The sequence below is a fragment of the Hyla sarda genome, unplaced genomic scaffold, assembly GCF_029499605.1.
Source record: "Hyla sarda isolate aHylSar1 unplaced genomic scaffold, aHylSar1.hap1 scaffold_131, whole genome shotgun sequence".
NCBI lineage: Eukaryota > Metazoa > Chordata > Amphibia > Anura > Hylidae > Hyla > Hyla sarda.
Window position 1 is genome coordinate 73,883 of NW_026607934.1, and position 20,393 is coordinate 94,275.

The 20,393-nt window shown below is 46.1% G+C and overlaps 9 non-coding genes across 9 annotated transcripts; all 9 read right to left on the bottom strand.

Annotated features, from left to right (window-relative positions):
* Positions 1–1,927: 1,927 nt before the first annotated feature.
* Positions 1,928–2,118, bottom strand: LOC130305385 (U2 spliceosomal RNA). The gene has a single exon (XR_008854967.1). It is a non-coding gene; the product is annotated as a U2 spliceosomal RNA (small nuclear RNA).
* A 2,103-nt stretch (positions 2,119–4,221) lies between these two features.
* Positions 4,222–4,412, bottom strand: LOC130305339 (U2 spliceosomal RNA). Its single transcript, XR_008854938.1, has one exon. It is a non-coding gene; the product is annotated as a U2 spliceosomal RNA (small nuclear RNA).
* Positions 4,413–6,498: 2,086 nt separating this feature from the next.
* Positions 6,499–6,689, bottom strand: LOC130305329 (U2 spliceosomal RNA). The gene has a single exon (XR_008854928.1). It is a non-coding gene; the product is annotated as a U2 spliceosomal RNA (small nuclear RNA).
* A 2,076-nt stretch (positions 6,690–8,765) lies between these two features.
* LOC130305347 (U2 spliceosomal RNA) lies at positions 8,766–8,956 on the bottom strand. The gene has a single exon (XR_008854947.1). It is a non-coding gene; the product is annotated as a U2 spliceosomal RNA (small nuclear RNA).
* Positions 8,957–11,030: 2,074 nt separating this feature from the next.
* On the bottom strand, positions 11,031–11,221 carry LOC130305386 (U2 spliceosomal RNA). The gene has a single exon (XR_008854968.1). It is a non-coding gene; the product is annotated as a U2 spliceosomal RNA (small nuclear RNA).
* A 2,089-nt stretch (positions 11,222–13,310) lies between these two features.
* On the bottom strand, positions 13,311–13,501 carry LOC130305388 (U2 spliceosomal RNA). Its single transcript, XR_008854970.1, has one exon. It is a non-coding gene; the product is annotated as a U2 spliceosomal RNA (small nuclear RNA).
* A 2,083-nt stretch (positions 13,502–15,584) lies between these two features.
* On the bottom strand, positions 15,585–15,775 carry LOC130305389 (U2 spliceosomal RNA). The gene has a single exon (XR_008854971.1). It is a non-coding gene; the product is annotated as a U2 spliceosomal RNA (small nuclear RNA).
* A 2,091-nt stretch (positions 15,776–17,866) lies between these two features.
* On the bottom strand, positions 17,867–18,057 carry LOC130305390 (U2 spliceosomal RNA). The gene has a single exon (XR_008854972.1). It is a non-coding gene; the product is annotated as a U2 spliceosomal RNA (small nuclear RNA).
* A 2,091-nt stretch (positions 18,058–20,148) lies between these two features.
* Positions 20,149–20,339, bottom strand: LOC130305392 (U2 spliceosomal RNA). Its single transcript, XR_008854973.1, has one exon. It is a non-coding gene; the product is annotated as a U2 spliceosomal RNA (small nuclear RNA).
* Between the last annotated feature and the right edge of the window lie 54 nt (positions 20,340–20,393).

Here is a 20,393-nt window from a genome sequence, read left to right on the forward strand (position 1 = left end):
AGCAAGACAGGGGCCCATTGCACTCCCACGGGGCCTTTTTAAATGCAATCCATAACCCGGACTTGCCAGGAACCCTTCTTACTCCTCCTACTTGCATGTGACACTGGGCTTAGGATCTGCATAGGAAACACACACACAAGCACACACCTACCTTTGTTGCCTGCAGATGCCTCCTTGGCTGTCCCCAAACGGTATCAAACCAACACCCACGGGAAGCTGTAAGCATAGAGGACATGCCTGCACCCCATTGGACTTACCTGTGTGGGTTAAATCCGGGTTATTTGACAACCTATGGCGGTGATGGTTCTGCTCAGGCAGAGCAGTGCTGATGCTCCTCATAAAGCTGTCGCTGCTGTGAAGGTTCTAGGTGACATCACAAATCCCTATGGTTACATACACAACAAAGCTGGGTTGTTGTTGTTTACACTCTGCAAGGCCTGTGGAAGTGAGTGACATCATAGCACTGTAGTTCTGAGGGTTCTAGATGGATGCAACAATCTCCTGTTGCTTCTATGAAGGCCATAATAGACGACATCACCAAACAGCTCCATAGTCACATACACAGCAAAGGAGAGATGTTGTTTACACCTAGTGATGTCAGTGGTATTGAGTGACATCACAGCACAGTGCTAAGGCTCCTGGGCCTGGACACAGCAGCGGCTGCAATATCTCAACGGAGAATACGTTTATATATATGTGTGTGTGTGCGCGTATATATATATATATATATATATATATATATATATATATATATTTCTCCGCCGAAATCACTTTTAAACCCATTTCCACCTTTTTTTCCCTTCTCTTCCTCTTACTTTTTTTTCACGTTTTTTTACGTTTTTCTCCTTTTCGCCTCTTTTCTGGGCGTATTATTCTTCTTTTTCTTCTTTTTTTTCGTCTAATGCATACCCCATCAGTGCAGCAATGCTTATTCAATACCGCCAGCAGATGGAGACACTGGGGGATAATTTTCTAAGGATTTATACTGATTTTTCCTGTCTGAATTTGTCGCACAGAAAGTTGCAGGCCAAATATGTGTGACATTTCTGCGACTTTAGCTTCTAGAGCATTTTTACAACATTATACATAGGTGCTGAATACATAAAAAGCGACTGTTCAGCGACAGACAAGTCGCATCGGCTGAAAGTAGGCCAGAATGTCAGTCCATGTTGGAGCAGGTTTAGATACAGTCTAAAGTATAGATCTCAAAGTCTGTGCACAGAATTTAGCAAGGGCCTCGCACCTTCTGATGCATCAGGTAGGTGCACAATAGCATAGCCTAACCCTCTGTACTTTGGTCTATATTGATGCGGGACATAGACAGCCAGCTGATGACCAATCCATTAGTGCAATGGATGGCTGGAAGCATTTGTCTTTGCCTTTGCAATACCACAGAAGCAATGCATGGTCAATGTACAGCAATGACACACCTGTGTGAACAGCCAGGAGACCCCCCCCCCCCCCATGTTATGTTACATAGTTACATAGTTAGTACGGTCGAAAAAAGACATATGTCCATCAAGTTCAACCAGGGAATTAAGGGGTAGGGGTGTGGCGCGATATTGGGGAAGGGATGAGATTTTATATTTCTTCATAAGCATTAATCTTATTTTGTCAATTAGGAACATTCAGCACCCACCCGCTATCAAGGCAGCTGCCTATCATGTCATGCCCTACCTGCACAGGTGTGCTGGCTACTCAAATGATCCAATTAAGGAGGCCATTTAGTCAGCAGCAGCAGAAGTCCTGTGCCTGGACGCTCCAACAGGGGCCAGACACAAGCAGAAGCAGAAGCAGCAGAAGCAGCAGCAGCACCACCTTTTGTTTTTTGGCTGCAGCAGCAGCAAGGCCCACAGGGCTGGCTAGCTGGCTAGCCAGCAAGCAGGTAGCAATGAAAGTAGGAATCTTTCTTTTTAACCCTGTAAGGGGGTGGTGCACTGTACCCGAAGATACTGCCATATCGGGTCAATGCATAGGGCGACGGAAGCAAGCTTCGAAATCGGCCCCCGTTCTCAAAAATCCATTTAATATATGGTCCCCAGATAGGGGACGTATCAGATATTAAACTGATAAGAACAGATACTACACTTGATCTTAGCCAAAAGGCCGAGAAGCGATAACCGTGAAAGGGGCGGGCCCAACAAGGTGCCCTTCATGGGCACTATCACTGCTTGCTGTCAGGGAGGCTGCCAGACAATTTTCCATGCACACTCTGGGCTGGGGGGCAGTCAACCACCAGTACACACAGCAGAACCTAAACCCATACCATTATTGCTAAGCAGCAAGACAGGGGCCCATTGCACTCCCACGGGGCCTTTTTAAATGCAATCCATAACCCGGATTTGCCAGGAACCCTTCTTACTCCTCCTACTTGCATGTGACACTGGGCTTAGGATCTGCATAGGAAACACACACACAAGCACACACCTACCTTTGTTGCCTGCAGATGCCTCCTTGGCTGTCCCCAAACGGTATCAAACCAACACCCACGGGAAGCTGTAAGCATAGAGGACATGCCTGCACCCCATTGGACTTACCTGTGTGGGTTAAATCCGGGTTATTTGACAACCTATGGCGGTGATGGTTCTGCTCAGGCAGAGCAGTGCTGATGCTCCTCATAAAGCTGTCGCTGCTGTGAAGGTTCTAGGTGACATCACAAATCCCTATGGTTACATACACAACAAAGCTGGGTTGTTGTTGTTTACACTCTGCAAGGCCTGTGGAAGTGAGTGACATCATAGCACTGTAGTTCTGAGGGTTCTAGATGGATGCAACAATCTCCTGTTGCTTCTATGAAGGCCATAATAGACGACATCACCAAACAGCTCCATAGTCACATACACAGCAAAGGAGAGATGTTGTTTACACCTAGTGATGTCAGTGGTATTGAGTGACATCACAGCACAGTGCTAAGGCTCCTGGGCCTGGACACAGCAGCGGCTGCAATATCTCAACGGAGAATACGTTTATATATATGTGTGTGTGTGCGCGTATATATATATATATATATATATATATATATATATATATATATATATATATATATATATTTCTCCGCCGAAATCACTTTTAAACCCATTTCCACCTTTTTTTCCCTTCTCTTCCTCTTACTTTTTTTCACGTTTTTTTACGTTTTTCTCCTTTTCGCCTCTTTTCTGGGCGTATTATTCTTCTTTTTCTTCTTTTTTTTCGTCTAATGCATACCCCATCAGTGCAGCAATGCTTATTCAATACCGCCAGCAGATGGAGACACTGGGGGATAATTTTCTAAGGATTTATACAGATTTTTCCTGTCTGAATTTGTCGCACAGAAAGTTGCAGGCCAAATATGTGTGACATTTCTGGGACTTTAGCTTCTAGAGCATTTTTACAACATTATACATAGGTGCTGAATACATAAAAAGCGACTGTTCAGCGACAGACAAGTCGCATCGGCTGAAAGTAGGCCAGAATGTCAGTCCATGTTGGAGCAGGTTTAGATACAGTCTAAAGTATAGATCTCAAAGTCTGTGCACAGAATTTAGCAAGGGCCTCGCACCTTCTGATGCATCAGGTAGGTGCACAATAGCATAGCCTAACCCTCTGTACTTTGGTCTATATTGATGCGGGACATAGACAGCCAGCTGATGACCAATCCATTAGTGCAATGGATGGCTGGAAGCATTTGTCTTTGCCTTTGCAATACCACAGAAGCAATGCATGGTCAATGTACAGCAATGACACACCTGTGTGAACAGCCAGGAGACCCCCCCCCCCCCATGTTATGTTACATAGTTACATAGTTAGTACGGTCGAAAAAAGACATATGTCCATCAAGTTCAACCAGGGAATTAAGGGGTAGGGGTGTGGCGCGATATTGGGGAAGGGATGAGATTTTATATTTCTTCATAAGCATTAATCTTATTTTGTCAATTAGGAACATTCAGCACCCACCCGCTATCAAGGCAGCTGCCTATCATGTCATGCCCTACCTGCACAGGTGTGCTGGCTACTCAAATGATCCAATTAAGGAGGCCATTTAGTCAGCAGCAGCAGAAGTCCTGTGCCTGGACGCTCCAACAGCGGCCAGACACAAGCAGAAGCAGCAGCAGCAGAAGCAGCAGCAGCACCACCTTTTGTTTTTTGGCTGCAGCAGCAGCAAGGCCCACAGGGCTGGCTAGCTGGCTAGCCAGCAAGCAGGTGGCAATGAAAGTAGGAATCTTTCTTTTTAACCCTGTAAGGGGGTGGTGCACTGTACCCGAAGATACTGCCATATCGGGTCAATGCATAGGGCGACGGAAGCAAGCTTCGAAATCGGCCCCCGTTCTCAAAAATCCATTTAATATATGGTCCCCAGATAGGAGACGTATCAGATATTAAACTGATAAGAACAGATACTACACTTGATCTTAGCCAAAAGGCCGAGAAGCGAATAACCGTGAAAGGGGCGGGCCCAACAAGGTGCCCTTCATGGGCACTATCACTGCTTGCTGTCAGGGAGGCTGCCAGACAATTTTCCATGCACACTCTGGGCTGGGGGGCAGTCAACCACCAGTACACACAGCAGAACCTAAACCCATACCATTATTGCTAAGCAGCAAGACAGGGGCCCATTGCACTCCCACGGGGCCTTTTTAAATGCAATCCATAACCCGGATTTGCCAGGAACCCTTCTTACTCCTCCTACTTGCATGTGACACTGGGCTTAGGATCTGCATAGGAAACACACACACAAGCACACACCTACCTTTGTTGCCTGCAGATGCCTCCTTGGCTGTCCCCAAACGGTATCAAACCAACACCCACGGGAAGCTGTAAGCATAGAGGACATGCCTGCACCCCATTGGACTTACCTGTGTGGGTTAAATCCGGGTTATTTGACAACCTATGGCGGTGATGGTTCTGCTCAGGCAGAGCAGTGCTGATGCTCCTCATAAAGCTGTCGCTGCTGTGAAGGTTCTAGGTGACATCACAAATCCCTATGGTTACATACACAACAAAGCTGGGTTGTTGTTGTTTACACTCTGCAAGGCCTGTGGAAGTGAGTGACATCATAGCACTGTAGTTCTGAGGGTTCTAGATGGATGCAACAATCTCCTGTTGCTTCTATGAAGGCCATAATAGACGACATCACCAAACAGCTCCATAGTCACATACACAGCAAAGGAGAGATGTTGTTTACACCTAGTGATGTCAGTGGTATTGAGTGACATCACAGCACAGTGCTAAGGCTCCTGGGCCTGGACACAGCAGCGGCTGCAATATCTCAACGGAGAATACGTTTATATATATGTGTGTGTGTGCGCGTATATATATATATATATATATATATATATATATATATATTTCTCCGCCGAAATCACTTTTAAACCCATTTCCACCTTTTTTTCCCTTCTCTTCCTCTTACTTTTTTTTCACGTTTTTTTACGTTTTTCTCCTTTTCGCCTCTTTTCTGGGCGTATTATTCTTCTTTTTCTTCTTTTTTTTCGTCTAATGCATACCCCATCAGTGCAGCAATGCTTATTCAATACCGCCAGCAGATGGAGACACTGGGGGATAATTTTCTAAGGATTTATACAGATTTTTCCTGTCTGAATTTGTCGCACAGAAAGTTGCAGGCCAAATATGTGTGACATTTCTGCGACTTTAGCTTCTAGAGCATTTTTACAACATTATACATAGGTGCTGAATACATAAAAAGCGACTGTTCAGCGACAGACAAGTCGCATCGGCTGAAAGTAGGCCAGAATGTCAGTCCATGTTGGAGCAGGTTTAGATACAGTCTAAAGTATAGATCTCAAAGTCTGTTCACAGAATTTAGCAAGGGCCTCGCACCTTCTGATGCATCAGGTAGGTGCACAATAGCATAGCCTAACCCTCTGTACTTTGGTCTATATTGATGCGGGACATAGACAGCCAGCTGATGACCAATCCATTAGTGCAATGGATGGCTGGAAGCATTTGTCTTTGCCTTTGCAATACCACAGAAGCAATGCATGGTCAATGTACAGCAATGACACACCTGTGTGAACAGCCAGGAGACCCCCCCCCCCCCCATGTTATGTTACATAGTTACATAGTTAGTACGGTCGAAAAAAGACATATGTCCATCAAGTTCAACCAGGGAATTAAGGGGTAGGGGTGTGGCGCGATATTGGGGAAGGGATGAGATTTTATATTTCTTCATAAGCATTAATCTTATTTTGTCAATTAGGAACATTCAGCACCCACCCGCTATCAAGGCAGCTGCCTATCATGTCATGCCCTACCTGCACAGGTGTGCTGGCTACTCAAATGATCCAATTAAGGAGGCCATTTAGTCAGCAGCAGCAGAAGTCCTGTGCCTGGACGCTCCAACAGCGGCCAGACACAAGCAGAAGCAGAAGCAGCAGAAGCAGCAGCAGCACCACCTTTTGTTTTTTGGCTGCAGCAGCAGCAAGGCCCACAGGGCTGGCTAGCTGGCTAGCCAGCAAGCAGGTAGCAATGAAAGTAGGAATCTTTCTTTTTAACCCTGTAAGGGGGTGGTGCACTGTACCCGAAGATACTGCCATATCGGGTCAATGCATAGGGCGACGGAAGCAAGCTTCGAAATCGGCCCCCGTTCTCAAAAATCCATTTAATATATGGTCCCCAGATAGGGGATGTATCAGATATTAAACTGATAAGAACAGATACTACACTTGATCTTAGCCAAAAGGCCGAGAAGCGATAACCGTGAAAGGGGCGGGCCCAACAAGGTGCCCTTCATGGGCACTATCACTGCTTGCTGTCAGGGAGGCTGCCAGACAATTTTCCATGCACACTCTGGGCTGGGGGGCAGTCAACCACCAGTACACACAGCAGAACCTAAACCCATACCATTATTGCTAAGCAGCAAGACAGGGGCCCATTGCACTCCCACGGGGCCTTTTTAAATGCAATCCATAACCCGGATTTGCCAGGAACCCTTCTTACTCCTCCTACTTGCATGTGACACTGGGCTTAGGATCTGCATAGGAAACACACACACAAGCACACACCTACCTTTGTTGCCTGCAGATGCCTCCTTGGCTGTCCCCAAACGGTATCAAACCAACACCCACGGGAAGCTGTAAGCATAGAGGACATGCCTGCACCCCATTGGACTTACCTGTGTGGGTTAAATCCGGGTTATTTGACAACCTATGGCGGTGATGGTTCTGCTCAGGCAGAGCAGTGCTGATGCTCCTCATAAAGCTGTCGCTGCTGTGAAGGTTCTAGGTGACATCACAAATCCCTATGGTTACATACACAACAAAGCTGGGTTGTTGTTGTTTACACTCTGCAAGGCCTGTGGAAGTGAGTGACATCATAGCACTGTAGTTCTGAGGGTTCTAGATGGATGCAACAATCTCCTGTTGCTTCTATGAAGGCCATAATAGACGACATCACCAAACAGCTCCATAGTCACATACACAGCAAAGGAGAGATGTTGTTTACACCTAGTGATGTCAGTGGTATTGAGTGACATCACAGCACAGTGCTAAGGCTCCTGGGCCTGGACACAGCAGCGGCTGCAATATCTCAACGGAGAATACGTTTATATATATGTGTGTGTGTGCGCGTATATATATATATATATATATATATATATTTCTCCGCCGAAATCACTTTTAAACCCATTTCCACCTTTTTTTCCCTTCTCTTCCTCTTACTTTTTTTTCACGTTTTTTTACGTTTTTCTCCTTTTCGCCTCTTTTCTGGGCGTATTATTCTTCTTTTTCTTCTTTTTTTTCGTCTAATGCATACCCCATCAGTGCAGCAATGCTTATTCAATACCGCCAGCAGATGGAGACACTGGGGGATAATTTTCTAAGGATTTATACTGATTTTTCCTGTCTGAATTTGTCGCACAGAAAGTTGCAGGCCAAATATGTGTGACATTTCTGCGACTTTAGCTTCTAGAGCATTTTTACAACATTATACATAGGTGCTGAATACATAAAAAGCGACTGTTCAGCGACAGACAAGTCGCATCGGCTGAAAGTAGGCCAGAATGTCAGTCCATGTTGGAGCAGGTTTAGATACAGTCTAAAGTATAGATCTCAAAGTCTGTGCACAGAATTTAGCAAGGGCCTCGCACCTTCTGATGCATCAGGTAGGTGCACAATAGCATAGCCTAACCCTCTGTACTTTGGTCTATATTGATGCGGGACATAGACAGCCAGCTGATGACCAATCCATTAGTGCAATGGATGGCTGGAAGCATTTGTCTTTGCCTTTGCAATACCACAGAAGCAATGCATGGTCAATGTACAGCAATGACACACCTGTGTGAACAGCCAGGAGACCCCCCCCCCCCCCCATGTTATGTTACATAGTTGCATAGTTAGTACGGTCGAAAAAAGACATATGTCCATCAAGTTCAACCAGGGAATTAAGGGGTAGGGGTGTGGCGCGATATTGGGGAAGGGATGAGATTTTATATTTCTTCATAAGCATTAATCTTATTTTGTCAATTAGGAACATTCAGCACCCACCCGCTATCAAGGCAGCTGCCTATCATGTCATGCCCTACCTGCACAGGTGTGCTGGCTACTCAAATGATCCAATTAAGGAGGCCATTTAGTCAGCAGCAGCAGAAGTCCTGTGCCTGGACGCTCCAACAGCGGCCAGACACAAGCAGAAGCAGAAGCAGCAGAAGCAGCAGCAGCACCACCTTTTGTTTTTTGGCTGCAGCAGCAGCAAGGCCCACAGGGCTGGCTAGCTGGCTAGCCAGCAAGCAGGTAGCAATGAAAGTAGGAATCTTTCTTTTTAACCCTGTAAGGGGGTGGTGCACTGTACCCGAAGATACTGCCATATCGGGTCAATGCATAGGGCGACGGAAGCAAGCTTCGAAATCGGCCCCCGTTCTCAAAAATCCATTTAATATATGGTCCCCAGATAGGGGACGTATCAGATATTAAACTGATAAGAACAGATACTACACTTGATCTTAGCCAAAAGGGCGAGAAGCGATAACCGTGAAAGGGGCGGGCCCAACAAGGTGCCCTTCATGGGCACTATCACTGCTTGCTGTCAGGGAGGCTGCCAGACAATTTTCCATGCACACTCTGGGCTGGGGGGCAGTCAACCACCAGTACACACAGCAGAACCTAAACCCATACCATTATTGCTAAGCAGCAAGACAGGGGCCCATTGCACTCCCACGGGGCCTTTTTAAATGCAATCCATAACCCGGATTTGCCAGGAACCCTTCTTACTCCTCCTACTTGCATGTGACACTGGGCTTAGGATCTGCATAGGAAACACACACACAAGCACACACCTACCTTTGTTGCCTGCAGATGCCTCCTTGGCTGTCCCCAAACGGTATCAAACCAACACCCACGGGAAGCTGTAAGCATAGAGGACATGCCTGCACCCCATTGGACTTACCTGTGTGGGTTAAATCCGGGTTATTTGACAACCTATGGCGGTGATGGTTCTGCTCAGGCAGAGCAGTGCTGATGCTCCTCATAAAGCTGTCGCTGCTGTGAAGGTTCTAGGTGACATCACAAATCCCTATGGTTACATACACAACAAAGCTGGGTTGTTGTTGTTTACACTCTGCAAGGCCTGTGGAAGTGAGTGACATCATAGCACTGTAGTTCTGAGGGTTCTAGATGGATGCAACAATCTCCTGTTGCTTCTATGAAGGCCATAATAGACGACATCACCAAACAGCTCCATAGTCACATACACAGCAAAGGAGAGATGTTGTTTACACCTAGTGATGTCAGTGGTATTGAGTGACATCACAGCACAGTGCTAAGGCTCCTGGGCCTGGACACAGCAGCGGCTGCAATATCTCAACGGAGAATACGTTTATATATATGTGTGGGTGTGCGCGTATATATATATATATATATATATATTTCTCCGCCGAAATCACTTTTAAACCCATTTCCACCTTTTTTTCCCTTCTCTTCCTCTTACTTTTTTTTCACGTTTTTTTACGTTTTTCTCCTTTTCGCCTCTTTTCTGGGCGTATTATTCTTCTTTTTCTTCTTTTTTTTCGTCTAATGCATACCCCATCAGTGCAGCAATGCTTATTCAATACCGCCAGCAGATGGAGACACTGGGGGATAATTTTCTAAGGATTTATACTGATTTTTCCTGTCTGAATTTGTCGCACAGAAAGTTGCAGGCCAAATATGTGTGACATTTCTGCGACTTTAGCTTCTAGAGCATTTTTACAACATTATACATAGGTGCTGAATACATAAAAAGCGACTGTTCAGCGACAGACAAGTCGCATCGGCTGAAAGTAGGCCAGAATGTCAGTCCATGTTGGAGCAGGTTTAGATACAGTCTAAAGTATAGATCTCAAAGTCTGTGCACAGAATTTAGCAAGGGCCTCGCACCTTCTGATGCATCAGGTAGGTGCACAATAGCATAGCCTAACCCTCTGTACTTTGGTCTATATTGATGCGGGACATAGACAGCCAGCTGATGACCAATCCATTAGTGCAATGGATGGCTGGAAGCATTTGTCTTTGCCTTTGCAATACCACAGAAGCAATGCATGGTCAATGTACAGCAATGACACACCTGTGTGAACAGCCAGGAGACCCCCCCCCCCCCCCCCATGTTATGTTACATAGTTACATAGTTAGTACGGTCGAAAAAAGACATATGTCCATCAAGTTCAACCAGGGAATTAAGGGGTAGGGGTGTGGCGCGATATTGGGGAAGGGATGAGATTTTATATTTCTTCATAAGCATTAATCTTATTTTGTCAATTAGGAACATTCAGCACCCACCCGCTATCAAGGCAGCTGCCTATCATGTCATGCCCTACCTGCACAGGTGTGCTGGCTACTGAAATGATCCAATTAAGGAGGCCATTTAGTCAGCAGCAGCAGAAGTCCTGTGCCTGGACGCTCCAACAGCGGCCAGACACAAGCAGAAGCAGAAGCAGCAGAAGCAGCAGCAGCACCACCTTTTGTTTTTTGGCTGCAGCAGCAGCAAGGCCCACAGGGCTGGCTAGCTGGCTAGCCAGCAAGCAGGTAGCAATGAAAGTAGGAATCTTTCTTTTTAACCCTGTAAGGGGGTGGTGCACTGTACCCGAAGATACTGCCATATCGGGTCAATGCATAGGGCGACGGAAGCAAGCTTCGAAATCGGCCCCCGTTCTCAAAAATCCATTTAATATATGGTCCCCAGATAGGGGACGTATCAGATATTAAACTGATAAGAACAGATACTACACTTGATCTTAGCCAAAAGGCCGAGAAGCGATAACCGTGAAAGGGGCGGGCCCAACAAGGTGCCCTTCATGGGCACTATCACTGCTTGCTGTCAGGGAGGCTGCCAGACAATTTTCCATGCACACTCTGGGCTGGGGGGCAGTCAACCACCAGTACACACAGCAGAACCTAAACCCATACCATTATTGCTAAGCAGCAAGACAGGGGCCCATTGCACTCCCACGGGGCCTTTTTAAATGCAATCCATAACCCGGATTTGCCAGGAACCCTTCTTACTCCTCCTACTTGCATGTGACACTGGGCTTAGGATCTGCATAGGAAACACACACACAAGCACACACCTACCTTTGTTGCCTGCAGATGCCTCCTTGGCTGTCCCCAAACGGTATCAAACCAACACCCACGGGAAGCTGTAAGCATAGAGGACATGCCTGCACCCCATTGGACTTACCTGTGTGGGTTAAATCCGGGTTATTTGACAACCTATGGCGGTGATGGTTCTGCTCAGGCAGAGCAGTGCTGATGCTCCTCATAAAGCTGTCGCTGCTGTGAAGGTTCTAGGTGACATCACAAATCCCTATGGTTACATACACAACAAAGCTGGGTTGTTGTTGTTTACACTCTGCAAGGCCTGTGGAAGTGAGTGACATCATAGCACTGTAGTTCTGAGGGTTCTAGATGGATGCAACAATCTCCTGTTGCTTCTATGAAGGCCATAATAGACGACATCACCAAACAGCTCCATAGTCACATACACAGCAAAGGAGAGATGTTGTTTACACCTAGTGATGTCAGTGGTATTGAGTGACATCACAGCACAGTGCTAAGGCTCCTGGGCCTGGACACAGCAGCGGCTGCAATATCTCAACGGAGAATACGTTTATATATATGTGTGTGTGTGCGCGTATATATATATATATATATATATATATATATATATATATATATTTCTCCGCCGAAATCACTTTTAAACCCATTTCCACCTTTTTTTCCCTTCTCTTCCTCTTACTTTTTTTTCACGTTTTTTTACGTTTTTCTCCTTTTCGCCTCTTTTCTGGGCGTATTATTCTTCTTTTTCTTCTTTTTTTTCGTCTAATGCATACCCCATCAGTGCAGCAATGCTTATTCAATACCGCCAGCAGATGGAGACACTGGGGGATAATTTTCTAAGGATTTATACTGATTTTTCCTGTCTGAATTTGTCGCACAGAAAGTTGCAGGCCAAATATGTGTGACATTTCTGCGACTTTAGCTTCTAGAGCATTTTTACAACATTATACATAGGTGCTGAATACATAAAAAGCGACTGTTCAGCGACAGACAAGTCGCATCGGCTGAAAGTAGGCCAGAATGTCAGTCCATGTTGGAGCAGGTTTAGATACAGTCTAAAGTATAGATCTCAAAGTCTGTGCACAGAATTTAGCAAGGGCCTCGCACCTTCTGATGCATCAGGTAGGTGCACAATAGCATAGCCTAACCCTCTGTACTTTGGTCTATATTGATGCGGGACATAGACAGCCAGCTGATGACCAATCCATTAGTGCAATGGATGGCTGGAAGCATTTGTCTTTGCCTTTGCAATACCACAGAAGCAATGCATGGTCAATGTACAGCAATGACACACCTGTGTGAACAGCCAGGAGACCCCCCCCCCCCCCATGTTATGTTACATAGTTACATAGTTAGTACGGTCGAAAAAAGACATATGTCCATCAAGTTCAACCAGGGAATTAAGGGGTAGGGGTGTGGCGCGATATTGGGGAAGGGATGAGATTTTATATTTCTTCATAAGCATTAATCTTATTTTGTCAATTAGGAACATTCAGCACCCACCCGCTATCAAGGCAGCTGCCTATCATGTCATGCCCTACCTGCACAGGTGTGCTGGCTACTCAAATGATCCAATTAAGGAGGCCATTTAGTCAGCAGCAGCAGAAGTCCTGTGCCTGGACGCTCCAACAGCGGCCAGACACAAGCAGAAGCAGAAGCAGCAGAAGCAGCAGCAGCACCACCTTTTGTTTTTTGGCTGCAGCAGCAGCAAGGCCCACAGGGCTGGCTAGCTGGCTAGCCAGCAAGCAGGTAGCAATGAAAGTAGGAATCTTTCTTTTTAACCCTGTAAGGGGGTGGTGCACTGTACCCGAAGATACTGCCATATCGGGTCAATGCATAGGGCGACGGAAGCAAGCTTCGAAATCGGCCCCCGTTCTCAAAAATCCATTTAATATATGGTCCCCAGATAGGGGACGTATCAGATATTAAACTGATAAGAACAGATACTACACTTGATCTTAGCCAAAAGGCCGAGAAGCGATAACCGTGAAAGGGGCGGGCCCAACAAGGTGCCCTTCATGGGCACTATCACTGCTTGCTGTCAGGGAGGCTGCCAGACAATTTTCCATGCACACTCTGGGCTGGGGGGCAGTCAACCACCAGTACACACAGCAGAACCTAAACCCATACCATTATTGCTAAGCAGCAAGACAGGGGCCCATTGCACTCCCACGGGGCCTTTTTAAATGCAATCCATAACCCGGATTTGCCAGGAACCCTTCTTACTCCTCCTACTTGCATGTGACACTGGGCTTAGGATCTGCATAGGAAACACACACACAAGCACACACCTACCTTTGTTGCCTGCAGATGCCTCCTTGGCTGTCCCCAAACGGTATCAAACCAACACCCACGGGAAGCTGTAAGCATAGAGGACATGCCTGCACCCCATTGGACTTACCTGTGTGGGTTAAATCCGGGTTATTTGACAACCTATGGCGGTGATGGTTCTGCTCAGGCAGAGCAGTGCTGATGCTCCTCATAAAGCTGTCGCTGCTGTGAAGGTTCTAGGTGACATCACAAATCCCTATGGTTACATACACAACAAAGCTGGGTTGTTGTTGTTTACACTCTGCAAGGCCTGTGGAAGTGAGTGACATCATAGCACTGTAGTTCTGAGGGTTCTAGATGGATGCAACAATCTCCTGTTGCTTCTATGAAGGCCATAATAGACGACATCACCAAACAGCTCCATAGTCACATACACAGCAAAGGAGAGATGTTGTTTACACCTAGTGATGTCAGTGGTATTGAGTGACATCACAGCACAGTGCTAAGGCTCCTGGGCCTGGACACAGCAGCGGCTGCAATATCTCAACGGAGAATACGTTTATATATATGTGTGTGTGTGCGCGTATATATATATATATATATATATATATATATATATATTTCTCCGCCGAAATCACTTTTAAACCCATTTCCACCTTTTTTTCCCTTCTCTTCCTCTTACTTTTTTTTCACGTTTTTTTACGTTTTTCTCCTTTTCGCCTCTTTTCTGGGCGTATTATTCTTCTTTTTCTTCTTTTTTTTCGTCTAATGCATACCCCATCAGTGCAGCAATGCTTATTCAATACCGCCAGCAGATGGAGACACTGGGGGATAATTTTCTAAGGATTTATACTGATTTTTCCTGTCTGAATTTGTCGCACAGAAAGTTGCAGGCCAAATATGTGTGACATTTCTGCGACTTTAGCTTCTAGAGCATTTTTACAACATTATACATAGGTGCTGAATACATAAAAAGCGACTGTTCAGCGACAGACAAGTCGCATCGGCTGAAAGTAGGCCAGAATGTCAGTCCATGTTGGAGCAGGTTTAGATACAGTCTAAAGTATAGATCTCAAAGTCTGTGCACAGAATTTAGCAAGGGCCTCGCACCTTCTGATGCATCAGGTAGGTGCACAATAGCATAGCCTAACCCTCTGTACTTTGGTCTATATTGATGCGGGACATAGACAGCCAGCTGATGACCAATCCATTAGTGCAATGGATGGCTGGAAGCATTTGTCTTTGCCTTTGCAATACCACAGAAGCAATGCATGGTCAATGTACAGCAATGACACACCTGTGTGAACAGCCAGGAGACCCCCCCCCCCCCCATGTTATGTTACATAGTTACATAGTTAGTACGGTCGAAAAAAGACATATGTCCATCAAGTTCAACCAGGGAATTAAGGGGTAGGGGTGTGGCGCGATATTGGGGAAGGGATGAGATTTTATATTTCTTCATAAGCATTAATCTTATTTTGTCAATTAGGAACATTCAGCACCCACCCGCTATCAAGGCAGCTGCCTATCATGTCATGCCCTACCTGCACAGGTGTGCTGGCTACTCAAATGATCCAATTAAGGAGGCCATTTAGTCAGCAGCAGCAGAAGTCCTGTGCCTGGACGCTCCAACAGCGGCCAGACACAAGCAGAAGCAGAAGCAGCAGAAGCAGCAGCAGCACCACCTTTTGTTTTTTGGCTGCAGCAGCAGCAAGGCCCACAGGGCTGGCTAGCTGGCTAGCCAGCAAGCAGGTAGCAATGAAAGTAGGAATCTTTCTTTTTAACCCTGTAAGGGGGTGGTGCACTGTACCCGAAGATACTGCCATATCGGGTCAATGCATAGGGCGACGGAAGCAAGCTTCGAAATCGGCCCCCGTTCTCAAAAATCCATTTAATATATGGTCCCCAGATAGGGGACGTATCAGATATTAAACTGATAAGAACAGATACTACACTTGATCTTAGCCAAAAGGCCGAGAAGCGATAACCGTGAAAGGGGCGGGCCCAACAAGGTGCCCTTCATGGGCACTATCACTGCTTGCTGTCAGGGAGGCTGCCAGACAATTTTCCATGCACACTCTGGGCTGGGGGGCAGTCAACCACCAGTACACACAGCAGAACCTAAACCCATACCATTATTGCTAAGCAGCAAGACAGGGGCCCATTGCACTCCCACGGGGCCTTTTTAAATGCAATCCATAACCCGGATTTGCCAGGAACCCTTCTTACTCCTCCTACTTGCATGTGACACTGGGCTTAGGATCTGCATAGGAAACACACACACAAGCACACACCTACCTTTGTTGCCTGCAGATGCCTCCTTGGCTGTCCCCAAACGGTATCAAACCAACACCCACGGGAAGCTGTAAGCATAGAGGACATGCCTGCACCCCATTGGACTTACCTGTGTGGGTTAAATCCGGGTTATTTGACAACCTATGGCGGTGATGGTTCTGCTCAGGCAGAGCAGTGCTGATGCTCCTCATAAAGCTGTCGCTGCTGTGAAGGTTCTAGGTGACATCACAAATCCCTATGGTTACATACACAACAAAGCTGGGTTGTTGTTGTTTACACTCTGCAAGGCCTGTGGAAGTGAGTGACATCATAGCACTGTAGTTCTGAGGGTTCTAGATGGATGCAACAATCTCCTGTTGCTTCTATGAAGGCCATAATAGACGACATCACCAAACAGCTCCATAGTCACATACACAGCAAAGGAGAGATGTTGTTTACACCTAGTGATGTCAGTGGTATTGAGTGACATCACAGCACAGTGCTAAGGCTCCTGGGCCTGGACACAGCAGCGGCTGCAATATCTCAACGGAGAATACGTTTATATATATGTGTGTGTGTGCGCGTATATATATATATATATATATATATATATATATATATATATTTCTCCGCCGAAATCACTTTTAAACCCATTTCCACCTTTTTTTCCCTTCTCTTCCTCTTACTTTTTTTTCACGTTTTTTTACGTTTTTCTCCTTTTCGCCTCTTTTCTGGGCGTATTATTCTTCTTTTTCTTCTTTTTTTTCGTCTAATGCATACCCCATCAGTGCAGCAATGCTTATTCAATACCGCCAGCAGATGGAGACACTTTGGGATAATTTTCTAAGGATTTATACTGATTTTTCCTGTCTGAATTTGTCGCACAGAAAGTTGCAGGCCAAATATGTGTGACATTTCTGCGACTTTAGCTTCTAGAGCATTTTTACAACATTATACATAGGTGCTGAATACATAAAAAGCGACTGTTCAGCGACAGACAAGTCGCATCGGCTGAAAGTAGGCCAGAATGTCAGTCCATGTTGGAGCAGGTTTAGATACAGTCTAAAGTATAGATCTCAAAGTCTGTGCACAGAATTTAGCAAGGGCCTCGCACCTTCTGATGCATCAGGTAGGTGCACAATAGCATAGCCTAACCCTCTGTACTTTGGTCTATATTGATGCGGGACATAGACAGCCAGCTGATGACCAATCCATTAGTGCAATGGATGGCTGGAAGCATTTGTCTTTGCCTTTGCAATACCACAGAAGCAATGCATGGTCAATGTACAGCAATGACACACCTGTGTGAACAGCCAGGAGACCCCCCCCCCCCCCCCCCATGTTATGTTACATAGTTACATAGTTAGTACGGTCGAAAAAAGACATATGTCCATCAAGTTCAACCAGGGAATTAAGGGGTAGGGGTGTGGCGCGATATTGGGGAAGGGATGAGATTTTATATTTCTTCATAAGCATTAATCTTATTTTGTCAATTAGGAACATTCAGCACCCACCCGCTATCAAGGCAGCTGCCTATCATGTCATGCCCTACCTGCACAGGTGTGCTGGCTACTCAAATGATCCAATTAAGGAGGCCATTTAGTCAGCAGCAGCAGAAGTCCTGTGCCTGGACGCTCCAACAGCGGCCAGACACAAGCAGAAGCAGAAGCAGCAGAAGCAGCAGCAGCACCACCTTTTGTTTTTTGGCTGCAGCAGCAGCAAGGCCCACAGGGCTGGCTAGCTGGCTAGCCAGCAAGCAGGTAGCAATGAAAGTAGGAATCTTTCTTTTTAACCCTGTAAGGGGGTGGTGCACTGTACCCGAAGATACTGCCATATCGGGTCAATGCATAGGGCGACGGAAGCAAGCTTCGAAATCGGCCCCCGTTCTCAAAAATCCATTTAATATATGGTCCCCAGATAGGGGACGTATCAGATATTAAACTGATAAGAACAGATACTACACTTGATCTTAGCCAAAAGGCCGAGAAGCGATAACCGTGAAAGGGGCGGGCCCAACAAGGTGCCCTTCATGGGCACTATCACTGCTTGCTGTCAGGGAGGCTGCCAGACAATTTTCCATGCACACTCTGGGCTGGGGGGCAGTCAACCACCAGTACACACAGCAGAACCTAAACCCATACCATTATTGCTAAGCAGCAAGACAGGGGCCCATTGCACTTCCACGGGGCCTTTTTAAATGCAATCCATAACCCGGATTTGCCAGGAACCCTTCTTACTCCTCCTACTTGCATGTGACACTGGGCTTAGGATCTGCATAGGAAACACACACACAAGCACACACCTACCTTTGTTGCCTGCAGATGCCTCCTTGGCTGTCCCCAAACGGTATCAAACCAACACCCACGGGAAGCTGTAAGCATAGAGGACATGCCTGCACCCCATTGGACTTACCTGTGTGGGTTAAATCCGGGTTATTTGACAACCTATGGCGGTGATGGTTCTGCTCAGGCAGAGCAGTGCTGATGCTCCTCATAAAGCTGTCGCTGCTGTGAAGGTTCTAGGTGACATCACAAATCCCTATGGTTACATACACAACAAAGCTGGGTTGTTGTTGTTTACACTCTGCAAGGCCTGTGGAAGTGAGTGACATCATAGCACTGTAGTTCTGAGGGTTCTAGATGGATGCAACAATCTCCTGTTGCTTCTATGAAGGCCATAATAGACGACATCACCAAACAGCTCCATAGTCACATACACAGCAAAGGAGAGATGTTGTTTACACCTAGTGATGTCAGTGGTATTGAGTGACATCACAGCACAGTGCTAAGGCTCCTGGGCCTGGACACAGCAGCGGCTGCAATATCTCAACGGAGAATACGTTTATATATATGTGTGTGTGTGCGCGTATATATATATATATATATATATATATATATATATATATATATATATATTTCTCCGCCGAAATCACTTTTAAACCCATTTCCACCTTTTTTTCCCTTCTCTTCCTCTTACTTTTTTTTCACGTTTTTTTACGTTTTTCTCCTTTTCGCCTCTTTTCTGGGCGTATTATTCTTCTTTTTCTTCTTTTTTTTCGTCTAATGCATACCCCATCAGTGCAGCAATGCTTATTCAATACCGCCAGCAGATGGAGACACTGGGGGATAATTTTCTAAGGATTTATACTGATTTTTCCTGTCTGAATTTGTCGCACAGAAAGTTGCAGGCCAAATATGTGTGACATTTCTGCGACTTTAGCTTCTAGAGCATTTTTACAACATTATACATAGGTGCTGAATACATAAAAAGCGACTGTTCAGCGACAGACAAGTCGCATCGGCTGAAAGTAGGCCAGAATGTCAGTCCATGTTGGAGCAGGTTTAGATACAGTCTAAAGTATAGATCTCAAAGTCTGTGCACAGAATTTAGCAAGGGCCTCGCACCTTCTGATGCATCAGGTAGGTGCACAATAGCATAGCCTAACCCTCTGTACTTTGGTCTATATTGATGCGGGACATAGACAGCCAGCTGATGACCAATCCATTAGTGCAATGGATGGCTGGAAGCATTTGTCTTTGCCTTTGCAATACCACAGAAGCAATGCATGGTCAATGTACAGCAATGACACACCTGTGTGAACAGCCAGGAGACCCCCCCCCCATGTTATGTTACATAGTTACATAGTTAGTACGGTCGAAAAAAGACATATGTCCATCAAGTTCAACCAGGGAATTAAGGGGTAGGGGTGTGGCGCGATATTGGGGAAGGGATGAGATTTTATATTTCTTCATAAGCATTAATCTTATTTTGTCAATTAGGAACATTCAGCACCCACCCGCTATCAAGGCAGCTGCCTATCATGTCATGCCCTACCTGCACAGGTGTGCTGGCTACTCAAATGATCCAATTAAGGAGGCCATTTAGTCAGCAGCAGCAGAAGTCCTGTGCCTGGACGCTCCAACAGCGGCCAGACACAAGCAGAAGCAGAAGCAGCAGAAGCAGCAGCAGCACCACCTTTTGTTTTTTGGCTGCAGCAGCAGCAAGGCCCACAGGGCTGGCTAGCTGGCTAGCCAGCAAGCAGGTAGCAATGAAAGTAGGAATCTTTCTTTTTAACCCTGTAAGGGGGTGGTGCACTGTACCCGAAGATACTGCCATATCGGGTCAATGCATAGGGCGACGGAAGCAAGCTTCGAAATCGGCCCCCGTTCTCAAAAATCCATTTAATATATGGTCCCCAGATAGGGGACGTATCAGATATTAAACTGATAAGAACAGATACTACACTTGATCTTAGCCAAAAGGCCGAGAAGCGATAACCGTGAAAGGGGCGGGCCCAACAAGGTGCCCTTCATGGGCACTATCACTGCT